Below are 16,678 nucleotides of genomic sequence, written 5' to 3'. Positions count from 1 at the left end.
GACCGCATCCAGAAGGACACGGACGAAACGGCATCTTGAAAAAGACGCGAATCGTCCGTGATTTGCTCTTTTAGAGAACTGTCTCTTTTAGCCGAAGCGCCCAGGGGAATCGCCGACTCGCAGGGACACCGCTGTAATGCGCCGTCACACCGACCAGGAACAGTTAGAACAAAACAAAGATGATGGCTTTGTAGAGGTTTCTTCATCCACTACTCGGCTCCGAAGCAAAAATCTAATGAGTGGATGCACCTGTCGCCCTATTTATACCCGCTGGCATGGGGAGTGGCTCAGGTGTGTTAATCCACTTGCCAATTTCATTGGCGTTTTCTCTTAAAATCAGAGATGATTGGCCTCCCAAGTGAGACCCCATTTGTCGGTCGACATAACTCGTAGTGACCGACAGATAGGGAACTACTGTTATAAACATGAGCCCCGTCAGACTGGTCGTGGCGGGGGTGTTGCAACAATATATAGTGATATTCTCAATGTTACCCAGAAAACAGGATACAGGTTTAACTCTTTTGAAATACTTCTGCTAAATGTTACTCTGTCAGACATGCAAAAGAAATCTAATGTATCTCTTGCTCTGGCTACTGTGTATAGACCACCAGGGCCTTATACAGAATTCCTAAAAGAATTTGCAGATTTCCTCTCAGACCTTCTAGTTACAGTTGATAAGGCGCTAATCATGGGAGATTTTAATATTCACGTTGATAATGCAAATGATACATTAGGACTTGCTTTTACTGACCTAATAAACTCCTTTGGAGTCAAGCAAAATGTCACCGGGCCCACTCATCGCCTTAATCATACACTAGATTTAATTATATCTCATGGAATCGATCTTACTGCTATAGATATTGTACCTCAAAGTGATGATATTACAGACCATTTCCTTGTATCGTGCATGCTGCGTATAACTGATATTAACTATATGTCGCAGCGATGCCGTCTGGGCAGAACTATTGTTCCAGCCACTAAAGAAAGATTCGCAAATAACCTGCCTGATCTATCTCAACTGCTATTTGTACCCAAAAATACACATGAATTAGACGAAATTACTGACAACATGGGCACTATTTTCTCTAATACATTAGAAGCTGTTGCCCCGATCAAATTGAAAAAAGTTAGAGAAAAACGTACTGTACCATGGTATAACAGTAATACTCACTCTCTCAAGAAAGTAACTCGTAGTCTTGAACGCAAATGGAGAAAAACTAACTTAGAAGTTTTTAGAATTGCATGGAAAAACAGTATGTCCAGCTATAGACAGGCTCTAAAAACTGCTAGGGCAGAGCATATACACAAACTCATTGAAAATAACCAAAACAATCCAAGGTTTTTATTTAGCACAGTGGCTAAGTTAACAAATTACCAGACGCCACCTGATTCAAATATTCCACCAACGTTAAATAGTAATGACTTTATGAATTTCTTCACTGATAAAATAGATAACATTAGAAATACAATAGCAAATGTAGATTCTACAGCGTCTAACACTTCAGTTTCATCCATCGCACCCAAAGATAAACTGCAGTGCTTTACAACCATAGGACAGGAAGAACTAAATAAACTTATCACTGTATCTAAACCAACAACATGTTTATTAGATCCTGTACCCACTAAATTACTGAAAGAGCTGTTACCTATAGCCAAAGAACCGCTTCTCAATATCATTAACTCGTCGTTATCTTTAGGTCACGTCCCAAAACCATTCAAGCTGGCGGTTATCAAGCCTCTTATTAAGAAACCAAAACTAGATCCTAGTGTACTGGCAAATTATAGGCCTATTTCAAATCTTCCATTTATGTCTAAAATTTTAGAAAAAGTTGTGTCTGCTCAATTGAGCACCTTCCTGCATAAAAATGATCTGTATGAAGAATTTCAGTCAGGTTTTAGGCCCCACCATAGCACAGAAACTGCACTTGTTAAAATTACAAATGACCTGCTCCTTGCGTCAGACCAAGCCTGCATCTCATTTCTAGTCTTGCTTGATCTTAGTGCTGCGTTCGACACCATAGATCATGACATACTCATAGATAGATTACAAAACTATACAGGTATTCAAGGGCAGGCTCTAAGATGGTTTAGATCCTACCTGTCCGATCGCTACCATTTTGTTTACTTAAATGGGGAGTCATCTCATTTATCATCAGTAAAATATGGAGTGCCACAAGGATCCATCCTAGGTCCCCTTCTATTTTCAATATACATGTTGCCCCTGGGTAATATTATTAGAAAATACGGAATTAGCCTCCACTGTTATGCTGATGATACTCAGCTATATATTTCAACGAGACCAGATGAAACTTCCCAATTATCTAAGCTAACGGAGTGTGTTAAAAATGTAAAAGATTGGATGACAAATAATTTTCTCCAATTAAATTCAGATAAGACCGAGATACTAATTATTGGACCAAAAAACACTACACAGAATCTTGTAGATTACAATCTGCAACTAGATGGATGTACTGTTACTTCCTCTACAGTCAGAAATCTGGGTGTTATATTAGACAGCAATTTGTCTTTTGAAAATCATATTTCCAATGTTACAAAAAGTGCATTCTTCCATCTTAGAAACATTGCCAAGCTACGAAACATGTTATCTGTTTCTGATGCAGAAAAGCTAGTTCATGCATTCATGACCTCTAGACTGGACTATTGTAATGCACTTCTAGGTGGTTGTCCTGCTTCGTCAATAAACAAGCTACAGGTAGTCCAAAATGCAGCAGCTAGAGTCCTTACCAGGTCAAGAAAATATGATCATATTACCCCAATTTTACAGTCTCTGCACTGGCTACCTATTAAGTTCCGTATCAGTTACAAATTATCATTACTTACCTACAAGGCCCTAAATGGTTTAGCTCCTGCATACCTAACTAGCCTTCTACCACGTTACAACCCATCGCGCACCCTAAGGTCACAAAACGCTGGACTTTTGGTAGTTCCTAGGATAGCAAAGTCCACTAAAGGAGGTAGAGCTTTCTCACATTTGGCTCCCAAACTCTGGAATAGCCTTCCTGATAATGTTCGGGGTTCAGACACACTCTCTCTGTTTAAATCTAGATTAAAAACACATCTCTTTCGCCAAGCATCCGAATAATGTATCTTTTTAATTGTGAGTGTAGTTGCATCTGATCAAAGGTGCATTTTTATTCATTACCTTAGGTTAAACTAATCTTACTTTGATGGATCAGCAGCTATGCTAATGATGTCTGTATTCTGTTTCTATGTTTCGCCACGGGATTTACATCCCGTGGTAACTAGGATTTACACAAGCTCCAGTCTGGATCCAGAACACCTGAGAAGAGATGATGCTGACCCTCAGAGGACCTCAGATGATGCTAACCCTGAATCAACAAACAGAACTAACAATTATTGCTAAATGTGTGACTGCATCATATAATAACTTAATTAATAATATTGATAGTTCATCGTCTAGCTGACTACGTCTTGTATTATTATTATTATTATTTTTATTTTTTCTAAAATCCTGTCAAATGTGCACAAACTACTAGCTACTACTAAATATTGTAGAAACATAATTTTCTGTAAAGTTGCTTTGTAACGATTTGTTTTGTAAAAAGCGCTATACAAATAAACTTGAATTGAATTGAATTGAATTCGATTTCTCATGACAAATGAATATGTTTTGCGCACAATGAACCATTTCCACAATGTGAGTAAAACTATACCACAACTGAATCGCTCCCATTACAACCAATGCAGTGGTCTACAATACTGTACATTTATGGCACAGATATTTCACGGTGTAAACAGTACAGCAGAATCTCTACTGGCCAGCTTTAATCCATATTATTATTTCTATAGGATGAGGGAAAAGAGCCAAAAAGCCATCCGAAGAGAAGAAGTTTGAGTCTGCATTGAGGTTGGCATTGATGCATCCACACCAGTGTTCACAAAGACAGGAGTGCATTTCACTTTCAATAGATCCTATTCACCAAACACCTCCCATATTCAGTGTAAAAATGCTTAGTTAATACTGCATTACAGTCACTCATTCATAGAGAATGCGTCTGCGAAGGGAGGGCGCATGCTGCAGATACAATTGTTATGTAAAAGTGTGTCAGATTGGATTGGTGAAGCATGGCTAACTTTATTGGACAAGACTGTGCGAGCGGAGAGACGGGGAGAAAGGTAGACACGGCGAGATATATTTAGAGAGACGCTGAAGTGAAGCGAGACAGGAGAGAAAGAGAAAGACAACGGGGGGAAAGAAAGAGAAACACCCCACGCCACGATAAAGACGCCATGCTTAGTGTTTAGTGAAGTGGCAAATCATGTGCATTAATAAGACTCTGCTTTTGTTGTCATTGCGTGTATATTTCTATACTACATCAGGGACCAAAACAGACTGTTTCTGCACTCTTTAATTGAAAAGACTTCAAAAACTTGGGCTGGAACTAAACTCTGCACAGTTACAGAGAGAAACTTCTTAAAGAACCATGTTATACGCTCACTCATATCCCATTTTATCATAGACTTGTCCAATCCCATATATAAATTTAATATATGTACATATTAAATTTCCATATTTGAAATATATTATTATATGATGCAAACATAAATGAAACCTATTAGAAATTGGAAAAAATTCATATAATAACTCAATATAGCTCATACAAATGTATATGTTTACTTATTTGTAAAAAATAAAATTTTAACATATATGTCATGAACATATCCATTGAAAACCTCATCAATAAATCTTGATATGTTACATGTAAATACAAAAGATAGACATGTATTTATAAAAAATTACAAAACATAAGCATACAGACCTTTTTGTATATTTGTTGTTTTAATAATATTTCTCACATGCATGGTTACTACATGTAATGCCATATGAAAACTTATCATATTATAATATTTGAAAACAGTCTTTGTGTGTGTGTGTGTGTTTGTATAATTTTGGCTACACTACTGGCACAGAAATGACTAATTCACCTTCAACTATAAACTGGTGCTACAATGATCCCATGGGCTTTATATTTCTTCAGTAAATTGTTGAAATCTGGCGTTCAAATGAACAATTCACAAGTGCAGATTGACACCACAGTCCCTTATTAGAATCTAATCAGACACTAAAGAAATCTGATGCAACTTGCACATTATCTAAAGACCTTTAGCTTAGTGGAAAGGTTATAATATGCTAATATATAAATTCATTGTTGGTACAGAAATAAATATAATGTCTGGAGTTTTTTCTTGTTTAGCAAGCCTTCATTTATTTGCTAAAAATACAGTTAAAAAAAAAATGTAATATTGTGAAATATTATTAGATTTTGAAATAAATGTTTTTAAAATATAACTTATTCCTGTGATGTAAAGCTAAATTTTTTACATCATAACTCCAATCTTTAGTGTCACACAATCCTTCAGAAATCATTGTGTGTTCTTGTTTATGTTGTTTGTTTGTTTGTTTTTTTGGGGGGTTTTTTTGTTGTTTTTTTGTTGTTGTTGTTGTTGTTTTCCTTTTGTAATGAACAGATTTTTTTTTTTTGGAGATAGGAATATCTGCATCATCATAACTGCCACTATTGATCAATTTATTGCATCCTTGCTAAATAGAAGTATTAATATATATTTAAAAAAAAATCTAAATAAAGTAAATAATTGTATTGACCCCAATGCGTTGAAAAACAGCACTATTTCTTTTTTATCAGATCACCAAAAAAAAGAGAATCTCAGGGCAAAATCAAACTAAACACAACACGTAGACAATGATAAATAGCTCTTTGCAATGATTTTGCAGTCACAAGAGTCACCTTACATCCACAAGCCGTCAGCTAATGAGACATGATTCAGCAATCTCTCTGATTAATTGAAAAAGCAATCAGTGTTACATTTTTAACCCGGCGCTCAAGGCAAATGTCTTGGCCATTGTATTGCGTCTCCTTTATTGACTAAGAAAGCAATATCACAGTCAAAAGTGCTGATTCAAATGGCAGACACTGGGCCTGAACCAAAGCTTCAATTCAGATTTGTTTTGAGAAGAACAAAAGCTCTCCTGAGAGCTGCCAAAGATGATGTACAACGTGCTAAAACTTTTACAGCCACCGAGATGGTTCTTATGACAATGAGATCTTATTATCTATATGCTAAATAATTCTGCAGAGAAACCACCTCTGCCAGCTTTAACTCTACAACACAAAGAAACTCTTAGCAACACCTACTCACACTCATGTGTGAGAGCCAATTTGCATAACAAAGGCCGTGGAAATGGGGAGCGCTAGAAACGGAGAAATAAGAAACAAACGCCCCTCATAGTGACTAGGGAGGTTGTGTTTAATGCTGAAAGGATGCTGGAAGCACTAATCAAACTTTTTTGTTTGTTTACCTGATTATTTCAGTTTTCAGTGGCACTAAAAGACGACAACATGAATCGAATGTGTCCATCACGAATGAGAAAAATAGGATTTGGTCACCCGGTGTCACGTTTCAAAGAACCTCATTACTAAAGTATTTTTGGAAGCTTCTCTTTTCATTTCATTAAGATCGCTAGTCTTGCCAGCGTGAGCAGCAGATGTCATCATTGCGACCCAGCGGAGGAGATGATGGGAAATGTCTTAAAGAAATGCTCTGGGATCAGTGCAACCTGAGGTGTACTGTAAGCATCCATGCATCTATGTTTACAGTAAGAGACTTACATTTGAAATCTATGATGCGAGGCATTATGGAGGGTTCAAAGATCCTGCAAAATAGCTTAATGAATGATTTCTTGTTCAGTGTTGATATTCACTGATATTCTTCTTTTTTTAAGAACTGTATATTTTTCAGTTCCAATCAAAAACATTTGAACAATACAACACAAATTACTCTGCACAAAATGTGTAATATGAGCCGTGGATGAACTTCTAGTTAAGAATATCCGGTATTATCTCTATAAATGCAGTATGCTTGATATAAACAGTATTTTGCCTTTTTTGTGTTCTTGATACAATCATCACAAAACTGCAACCATAATTGAATAGATATCTGAGTGAAACATGATATTTGATAAGAAAAAATCACCACAGACATTAAGAGGGACAAATTCCCATAGTTAAATAGAATTGGTGCACAGAATTTTCAATGGCAGACTTATACATTTTAAGGCTGGAATACACTTCACAACTTTTAAAATCTGAACAGATTTTACAATGCTACGTATTACACACTTCCGGACTTTCAAGTGAACCAGCTACTGTAAATCAGGATATCTATCCCAACCTCTATTCTCCATGAAATCTTAAATCTTTGGTTATAACCTCTGTTTAGGAGCCACGAGGAAGAACGTTGTTTCAGAGTTGGAGCAACTTACTACAACCTGTAGAAAGATTATCAAAAACCTTCCCAATGAATCATGTAAAATAGAGATGTGTACTGAACGTGTAAGGAAGTAAATAAGGTCCATTTTGATTTCAAGTGGACTTTAAGTTCTATCAAACCTGTAATATTCCCTTTCATAAAATTTCCCGCCTGCAGAAGTAATCAGTGTCAGCCAAGGTCCTGTTTATGTGCACAGGTTTGATGGTGGCACTGCACACATATTTTGTGTGTTTATGTTCTGCAAGAATGATAGAGGGAGAAGGAGGAAGCGTGAACCAGCCGATCCAACACTCATTTATATCAGCTACCTCTCAGAAAACACCTACACAGCGCAGAAAAACTACACAGAGAAAACAACTTAAAGACCTGACAGGTGGCTTTAAAACTGAAAGCGTGCATCCAAGTGAGACGTGGATAGGTTTCGGTAGCAGTGTCACTTTGTGATAGTACTTATTGAGCTTAAGTTGAAAAACATGGAAAGCCACACATCGAACACTGAACTCACAAAACACGACAAAACTAAACAGAAGCAGTCTGTATAGCCTCATATCCTGTAAAGGCTCATTTATATGACAATAACTATAAAGATAAATATAATAACTATATAAGCAACCACAGAAAAGTACAATATCATTCTGTTTATTATAAGCACACGCTGCTGTTTCGTCATCTGCCACCCTAAATACTCAAGCTCTTTAAAGTCGAAATGGATTGACTGGCTGTCAATATTTTTAATCATTCATCCGCTGGAAAAAAATGTTTTTCTAAAAGTGATACCAACGATATTGATTATCTGTGCCGTAACTCTGAACCAGAATGGTTTTTACAATGATTTAAAAAAAAAATTCAAAATCTTTGTGATGTACGGGCCTTTAATACTGAACTACTTAAATTCATGAAAATAGCCATGTGCACATAGACTGACAACTAATTTTAGCATCGATATACTATTCTATTGACTTTTTTTTTTTTTTTTTTTTTAGATTTCGTTTTTATAAAAAAAAAGATTGAATTAAAAATATATTTCATTTAATTGTTTTTGTTTTAAAATATCTCTATATAGTTTTCAATCTTTTTTATTTCAGTTTAATTTTAGTTATGAATTATTAACTAAAAAAACGTAATGAAAAATTAAAAAACGTAATGAAAACTAGCTGAAATAAAATAAGTTTAAGCTTTATATATTATATTTTAAGATGAATATATATATTTTATTAATTGTTTAATTAATAAAATTAAACATAATTGTTATATTTTGTTTTCATTTTAATTTTCAAGTTTTAGTAATTTTGTTGTGCTTGTCATTTTTATCATGTCTACATATTTGTTTTATTAATTGTTATTAATGAAAATGAGAAATGTTACCTTGCCAACTATCGAAAATAAAATAAACATTTTTTTTTGTTGTTGTTTTTTTTTTTCAGTTAAAGTGATTTAAAGTAATGAAAATGTTTTTATTTTATTTTTATTCATTTTTTTTTTTTTTATTGTTAACTATAATAACCCTCCCAGACACACTGCTGATGGTCACTAAGGATCAGTTCTATCTGCATATCTGTATAACAGGAGTTCACAGTCATTGTTAAATCTCACATCTTACATTTCCCAATGTGCAAACGCTAAGGACACACTTCTTGAGCTGTAAAGCGCCATCAGCGAACAACAAATAACCCCGGCGACTTTTTCATCATTGCCGGTGACTTCAACCACGCAAACTTAAAGGCAGTTTTGCCAAGGTTCTACCAACATGTGAACTTTGCAACAAGAAGAAACAACACACTGGACTTTGTTTACCCCGCCCCCACCTCGGGTACTCGGATCATATCTTTGTAATGCTAATCCCAGCATATAATCCAATTCTGAAATTTGCCAAACTGGTTCAAAAAAATCATCACAATGTGGCCAAATGATGCTACCTCAACATTACAGGACTACTTTCATTGCACAGACTAGAACATGTTTAAAGCCAACTACAACAACCACACAGACCTGCAGGAGTACACTGAACCTGTGAGTGCTTATATCAAAAAGTGCATTGATGATGTGACAGATCATCACCACACATGCCAACCAGAAGCCGTGGATGACAGCAGAGGTTTGTGGGCTGCTAAAGACCAGAGATGAAGCCTTCAGATCAGGAGATAAAGCAGCCCTCAGCAAGAGCCAATCTGTCCTGTGGCATCAAGAATGCAAAACTACAAAATCTATAATCACTTCACAGACAGCAGAGATCAGTCATTCAGACCATTACTGACTACAAGCCCCGCCTCAGGCCTGTGATGATGGCACATCTCTCCCAGATGCACTCGACCACTTTTATTCATGGTTTGAAATGCAGAATTACACACCTGCACAAAAATTGCCCACACCTCCCAACGACCAGGCGCTCTGTCTGTCTCCAGCCGACGTAAGGAAGACCCTATCTAGGATTAACCCACGCAAGGCTGCAGATCCTGATAACATAACTGGCCATGTATTTTGAGATGTCCTAACAGACATCTACAACACCTCGCTGAGCCAGACAGTCGTCCCCACATGTCCCAAATTCACAACAATCATACCAGTACCAAAGAAATCACCTGTGTCCTGTCTAAATGACTACCATCCCTGACTACAATTTACGATGAAGTGCTTTGAGAGGTGAGTCATGCACAACATAAAAACTTGTCTACCCAACACACTTGATCCTCTCCAGTTTGCATACCGTCCAAACCGCTCTATGGACGATGCAATTTCCTCCACCCTCCACCTGGCTCTAATCCACCTAGAGAATAAGGACTATGTTAGAAAGCTGTTCATCGACTTCAGCTCAGCATTCAACACAATAATTCCACAACAGCCCATAAAGAGAGTAAACTTTCTGGGCCTTAACAATTCCCTCCTGGACTTTTTATCTGAAAAAAGCTCAGTCAGTCTGTGTCAGCCACAACATCTCAAGCACTACCACACTAAGCACAGGTGTCCCACAAGGCTCTGTGCTCAGCCCCCTGCTCTTCATGCTTTTGACCCACGACTGCACTGCCAAGTTCAGCTCCAACCACATCATTAAGTTCGCTGAAGACACAACAGTGGAAGGTCTCATGGGCAACAACAATGAAACACACTACCATGAGGAAGTGGCATAGTACCTGGACCACCAACACACTGTCACTGCCATGAAGGCACAATAGCACCTACACTTTCTCTGCCAGCTGAAAAGAGCAAGTTTGCCTCCTCCCATCACAAAAAGGTGCAATTAGAAGTGATACTCACAGGTGAGTGGGCCTGTACAAACCACCTGTAGTAAAACATTCTCCTCTATGCACAGTAGACACTTTCCACACACACTTCTGTGTGTACATAATCCCACAAAGGACTCAATAATGTATGTTTACATGCTCATGCACTACAAATCATCTTGCACTGTTCCCCAGCAAGCTGCTTGACTTCTCTTTGCACATGTACAGTATTTATGTGAAGCATTTGTATAGTTTGTATTTTTTTTAATTTATGTATAGGTAACCATTTATATATAGTATACTTATAGTCCAGATCTGTATCTGTCAGTAGGTTAGCTGTGTATAGGTTTATACTCTTTTACTTCATTGTTGTATGTATGTATTTATATAGCACCATGGTCCTGTGAGACACAACATCATTCCACTGTATACCCCCACATGTAGCAGAATGACAAGAAAGCTTAACTTGACTTGACTTGACTTGAGAAAGCCGAGTTTATGCACCACAACATGATTGAAAAACTAATAAATCCCACCAAAATGGCATTACTGTAGCCAAATTCCCTAAATGATAGTTTAAATGCACAAGCTATTTCTTCAGCAGTCTTCTCACCCAGTGCAGTTCGTCTGTTGTGTATTAATGTGCTATGTCATCGCATGTTAACAAATGCATGAAGTTACATAATCCATAAACACTGCCTGGTTGAATCAGGATTTGGCCCATTTTTCATGAAGTTAAACTACTGATGCATGATATTGTCTCGCTGACTGTTTTTCATCAGGATCTCAAGGGTTTATTCACAGGTTATTCAGAGGAAGCTATAAATTCTATAGTGCTGCTGTCAAACTGGAATGGAGATGGAGAACTCACTTACTTAACTATCTTAACCAGCAAGGTTAGCATGCTGTACCAGCTGTGTATCAGCTGTATTTGTGTATTACATAATCATTGCATAATCTCTAAAAAATTGAGTGTAAAAAAAACACCAAACAAAAAAACAAGATATAAAATCTTAATTTAGATAATTATTTGCCCAGATATTGCCCTGGGGAAGCTGATCAAATTACAGAAATTTAAAAGTATTACATGAGACAAAAATGTAAATTTGCACAAATGATCCTGTTTGAATACAAACACAGAGCCTTTGTTCTTAATACTGCCTCTGAGCCTCAGCGGTTGCTTGTGGTAGTTGTGAATGAGTCCCTCTGATGTCTGGAGCGGCAAAGCTGGATCGCACCATAATTGAGCCGCTATGGCCGAGAGTTCGAATGTGAAGAGCATGCTGGGAAACCAACAAAATTAAAGGATTTTTGTCAAGAACAGTGGGCAGCTTCACCGCTCAGGAGAAACGAGGACTTGTGCACAATCATCACAAAAGAAGAGTCACTGATGCTCAAGGACAAAACACATAATGTTAACAAACAACGTTTGTGTGAGGATTGTTTTTCTAAATTTAGTTGTTGTGTCTTGTGTAATATGTAAATATGTAGAGCATTACAAAAAAAAAATATATTATAATAAGATTTAATAAGATAATCTGGTAGATTTATATATGAGAAAGCCTAGGAGAAAAACTGCAAGAAGTAAACCAGCACCAGTGTTATTATTGTTAAAAGTATTAAAAAATAATAAACATATTATTAGAAATAAGGTATTATATAAAAAAAAATTATAGATACAAATATAGTTCATTCTAAATATATAAGTATAAAAAAACTAATAAAACAACCAAAAATCATATCATAAAATTATTAATACAAAAATGCAAGTCAAACTACTACAGAATAATTCAAATCATGAATAACTACTATAATAAAAGTAATTATTAAAAATAAATAAATAAATAAAAACGGACCAGCATCTTGTCTCAATGCCTGAAAAGTGCTCAAATGTCTTCTAAAACCATCAAATGCACATCAAACACACACACACGCATGCACGCACACACACATAAAAACAGCCAATTCACAAGCTCTCAATCACAAGCATCATGAAAGCATCCTCTGAATGTTGCTCTAACATCCGCCCAGAAACATCTCACTGCTGTACTGCATCCAGAGCATAGGCTCCAGATGAAAACCAGCACATGAGAACTTCTAGACCTGCATGTATTAACAGGAACAAATCTGTCACTCAGCAAGACTGCAGTAACATTATAGACTGAGGATGTAAATATCACGCATGAATAATTAAAAATGCATTGGTTGGCTAAGTGATCAGGCCTATGTCACAACAACAGTGCTATCAATAGGAAATGAAGCGATGAGAAGCACTGGTTAACAAGTCCAGATGGACATTTAAAATGCATATTTCACTGTGACTAAGCCTGAAACAAATAAACGCTGCCTCATCGACTAATCGTCACATTTAACTGAAAGGAGGGTGATCAAAGCTTTAAACAGAACCTTTAACTTAAAACTTACATTCAGTTTGCTGCCTTAAATTTTTAAGTATAATCAAATTGCCTGTACAAGGCATTTCAACATGAATTACTGTATATTGTATATTAAACTAACAGTATTATTAAAATTATTTTAATAAAGTGGAAAATAAACATATTTAATGCATGACAATAATACAAAATCAAAAATTACAAATCCCCAAATATTAAGATTCAAATCTTCAGCTAAAATATAATTAAATATTTTAGATTTACTGTTTTCAGCAAAAAATATATTTGAATGAGCATCAACAAATATTTACAAAACGTTTACAATTATTTTCTATTCAGTGTTTTTGTTTTACAGTAAAATATTGAAGTGTCCTTAAATATAGACACATTTTCTATATTAATTGTTTTTGTTTTGCAGTAAAAACACACTTAAATGTCCTTAAAAATTTTACTTTAAAATGCAACAAAATGTAGTGAGATTTATGCTTAAAGGAAACTATTTGCAAAAAAACAAGAGTTATTTGACAAAATGGTGCTTAATTTAATGTTTAAATTAATTAGTTTTTCCTGCAAAACAAAAAATAATCTTTCAATGCCCTGACCATTTGGTTCAACGTCTGTTTATGTATCTTTAATGTTTTGATTGGTGGGATTAGATGAACATACTCTTCCCAAATGCTTCATTTGGCAGATCTTAAAACGCGCTGGTTCCGCCCACTGGGCCGCTAACGACCTGTGTCCAGCACGTGCTGAGCCCAGCTGGCTAATTGCTGGGAATGTCATGTAAAAAGGACCATAATCAACTCTAAACTATCAACTCCAGATCCCATTCATATGAGGACCCTAGAATGAAAATCCACTGTTTTGGCTGAGTCTACAAGTGTGGAAGCAATGAAACACAGCGAAAGAGAGAGAAAGAGATAATTGGGGTGGAAGGTTTGAGGAGGATAAGGAAGGTTAAGTGTCTGGTTGGAAGCCAAAAGTGCATCCGGAGCGCTGATGTGATGTGATCTCCAGGAGAAAGCAAATTCACGGCGAGATGCGAATGAATGCGGAGTGGGAGTGACACAGCGGACAGAAAGTGAATGAGTGACACAAACAGCGTCTGACAGCACATTACACCCATTTCATGGTTAATGGAGAACCTAGTTTGTGAATCTCAATGCTGTTTACTGATTCCCCGTATAGGTTTTTAGAAGCACACATGCACAACGTGAAGATTAAACATCTACATGAATGATCCAAAATTACAGTCAGCATGAAATCGGCATTAACCCCATTTACTTCCAGGTCTCGTTGTGCACGATTCACTGGTGCATGTTAATGCGAATAAATTCATGTTCGTTTTTGTAATGTTTCATCAAATTATTAGAGCATTCCTACTTTCTGAATTTTCTTTCTGTTGAGGATGACATCATAAATATTAAACCCTTGCTCTCCAATCAGCTGACTCCATTTAGGTATGCCACGCCCACTTTCCAGTCAACTCTCAATGGATAAAATCGAGTCCAGTTAACTTTTTCATAATCCATGGCTTAAAACCGCAATGGTAAAATAATACTTTGACCTTTTTTTTTTCTTTTTTTTTATCTATGAATTGCATTATAATAAGGAGTGATTTAAATAGGTACAAACACTAAGCAGAATGCATGATTAAAATGGCAAAAAGCAACATATTTAACCCTATTTTCGTATACTCCTGGCAAAAGCATCTCTCATCGGTTTCACCAAGAGACTAGCTAAAGAATGATGCTGAGCGTGAAACAATGACTTGTGGAAAAAACACCAAACAATTAGGCTTTTCTGCTCACAAAGGCAGAATTTCTTTAATCAAAAATACAATAATACCAGAAATATTGTGAAATAATGTTACCATTTAAACTAACACTTTTCTATTTCAACATGAAATTTATTCCTGCGATGCGAAGGAGAATTTTCAGCATCATTACTCCCATCTTCAGTGTCACATGATCTTCAGAAATCATTCTATTATGCTGATTTTCTCAAAGAACATTTATTATTATAAATATTTATATTGTGAAGCAGCACAATATAATATGTACATCTATACATCTGTGCTGCTTCATATTTTGGGGGAAATCATAATTCAAGACTTTTTGATTTATAGAAGGTTAAAAAACAGCATTTATTTGAAATGGAACATTTTTGTAACCATTTAAATTTTTATCCATTTAATGCATCCTTTCTAAATAAAAGTATCAATTAAAAAAATTATAAAAAAACTTACTGAGCCCAAACTTTTGAATGGTACATAAAGCAAAATACAGTTTCAAGGGCGTTAAACAATATTTATGGACAGGTAATTGCCTCAATTTTCCTTCCACTATCTTAAAGACCATTCTGCACATCTGACAGGTCTGGTGTTCGACTTTTACATTTACAGTCAACACATCTGTGTACCCAAACCAACTACCTCCATCGACCAGCTCCCCACAACACAAGGTTGTGGATCTGCAATGACCTCTCTACAGTTCTCAGCATTGCACTTTCATTCTGTTATTCATGACACACACACACTCTGACTCACACTGTCCTTTGAATTCAGGGTGAAGTGCTTTGTACCTAGCGAAACAAGTACACCTGAACACCAGTTTATCTCAAAGCAGCCCAAATTTTCTCATCTGACCCAACAGAACGATCTGAAAAACTGCATGTGCTTTCATTATTATTGTAGTTTGTGTCAGCATGATCGTGTGAGTGTGTGTGTGTGTGTGTGTGTCTGTATGTGTGTGCGGAGGCTGAAGAACTGACTGTGCTGTTTTGTCTTTCCATTCGTGCCATCTCATCATTTTGGTAGAGCACAGCTGCTCAGATCCAGCCGGATCATCTCTTAACGCTTGTGTTTTGACATTTGCACATGTGGACACCCCAGACATAAACCTCCTTCCTTTTTGGAAACTAAATCTGACCAATCCATGCAAGGAATCTGTCCTTTATACAACAAGTTAAAGTTACTCACCAGAAACTTTCCATTCGATCCGAGCACGAGTGCATGAGACGTTCAGAACTGTTCTTTTTCAGAAGCGCTGGAAACTAAAAAGAGATCTTGTTGTCATCTTCAGGAAGCTTTGGAGATGCTCAGGTTTCTCAATCCCATCATGCTGATTCCGTAACATCTTCTTTCCTCCATCTCGCTGTCCTCTTTTCCATGGCAGAGTCTCTTCTCAATGTCTCGGTCGTGATCAGTGCTGCACTGAGCGTCGTGTGCGGATCCCATCTGTCCCTCTCTCGACCTCCGCTCGAGAACGTCAACTCTGGTGTCTGAGCTCAGAGCCAGTGCTTGTGTGTGTGTGTGTGTGTGTGTGTGTGTGTGTGGGAGAGGGAAGCAGCCAATGAGAAAGGGAGGGAGTGATGGGAGTAAAGCACACACGCAGACCTAGCGGCAGCGAATAAACAGAAGGGTTGGACTCTTCTGTATTCATCCCTCTCTCCATCCACTGTTTTGGCTTAAGGGAATAGCTCATTATTTACTCACCCTCATGTTATCCAAACCTGAACCTGCTTTTCATGGAACACAGAAGAATACATTTTAAAAATATACACACATCACTCTTTTTCATACAATAAGAGATCATTTATAAAACTTCAAAAGAAGCAAAAAGCACTATAGAAGAGACATATGTGCTATTTCTATGTTTTCTGAAGCTATTCAATAGATACAGTGTGAGTTAAGAAATATTTATATACTATTAGTGATAATTATTTAGAATGAAC

General features: G+C 36.6%; 1 protein-coding gene across 3 annotated transcripts in view; it reads right to left on the bottom strand.

Moving 5' to 3' along the window:
* LOC113068004 (mucin-6) overlaps positions 1-16,255 on the bottom strand; it is a 112,868-nt gene extending 96,613 nt beyond the window's left edge. For all 3 annotated transcript variants that reach the window (XM_026240543.1, XM_026240542.1, XM_026240544.1), the window contains exon 1: positions 15,924-16,255. The gene's annotated coding sequence lies outside the window, so the exon portion shown is untranslated. The remainder of the gene's footprint in view (positions 1-15,923) is intronic.
* Positions 16,256-16,678: the final 423 nt, after the last annotated feature.

This window comes from Carassius auratus, linkage group LG30F (genome assembly GCF_003368295.1).
Source record: "Carassius auratus strain Wakin linkage group LG30F, ASM336829v1, whole genome shotgun sequence".
In the NCBI taxonomy this organism is placed as follows: Eukaryota; Metazoa; Chordata; class Actinopteri; order Cypriniformes; family Cyprinidae; genus Carassius; species Carassius auratus.
This window is presented reverse-complemented; position numbering and strand designations above follow the sequence as displayed.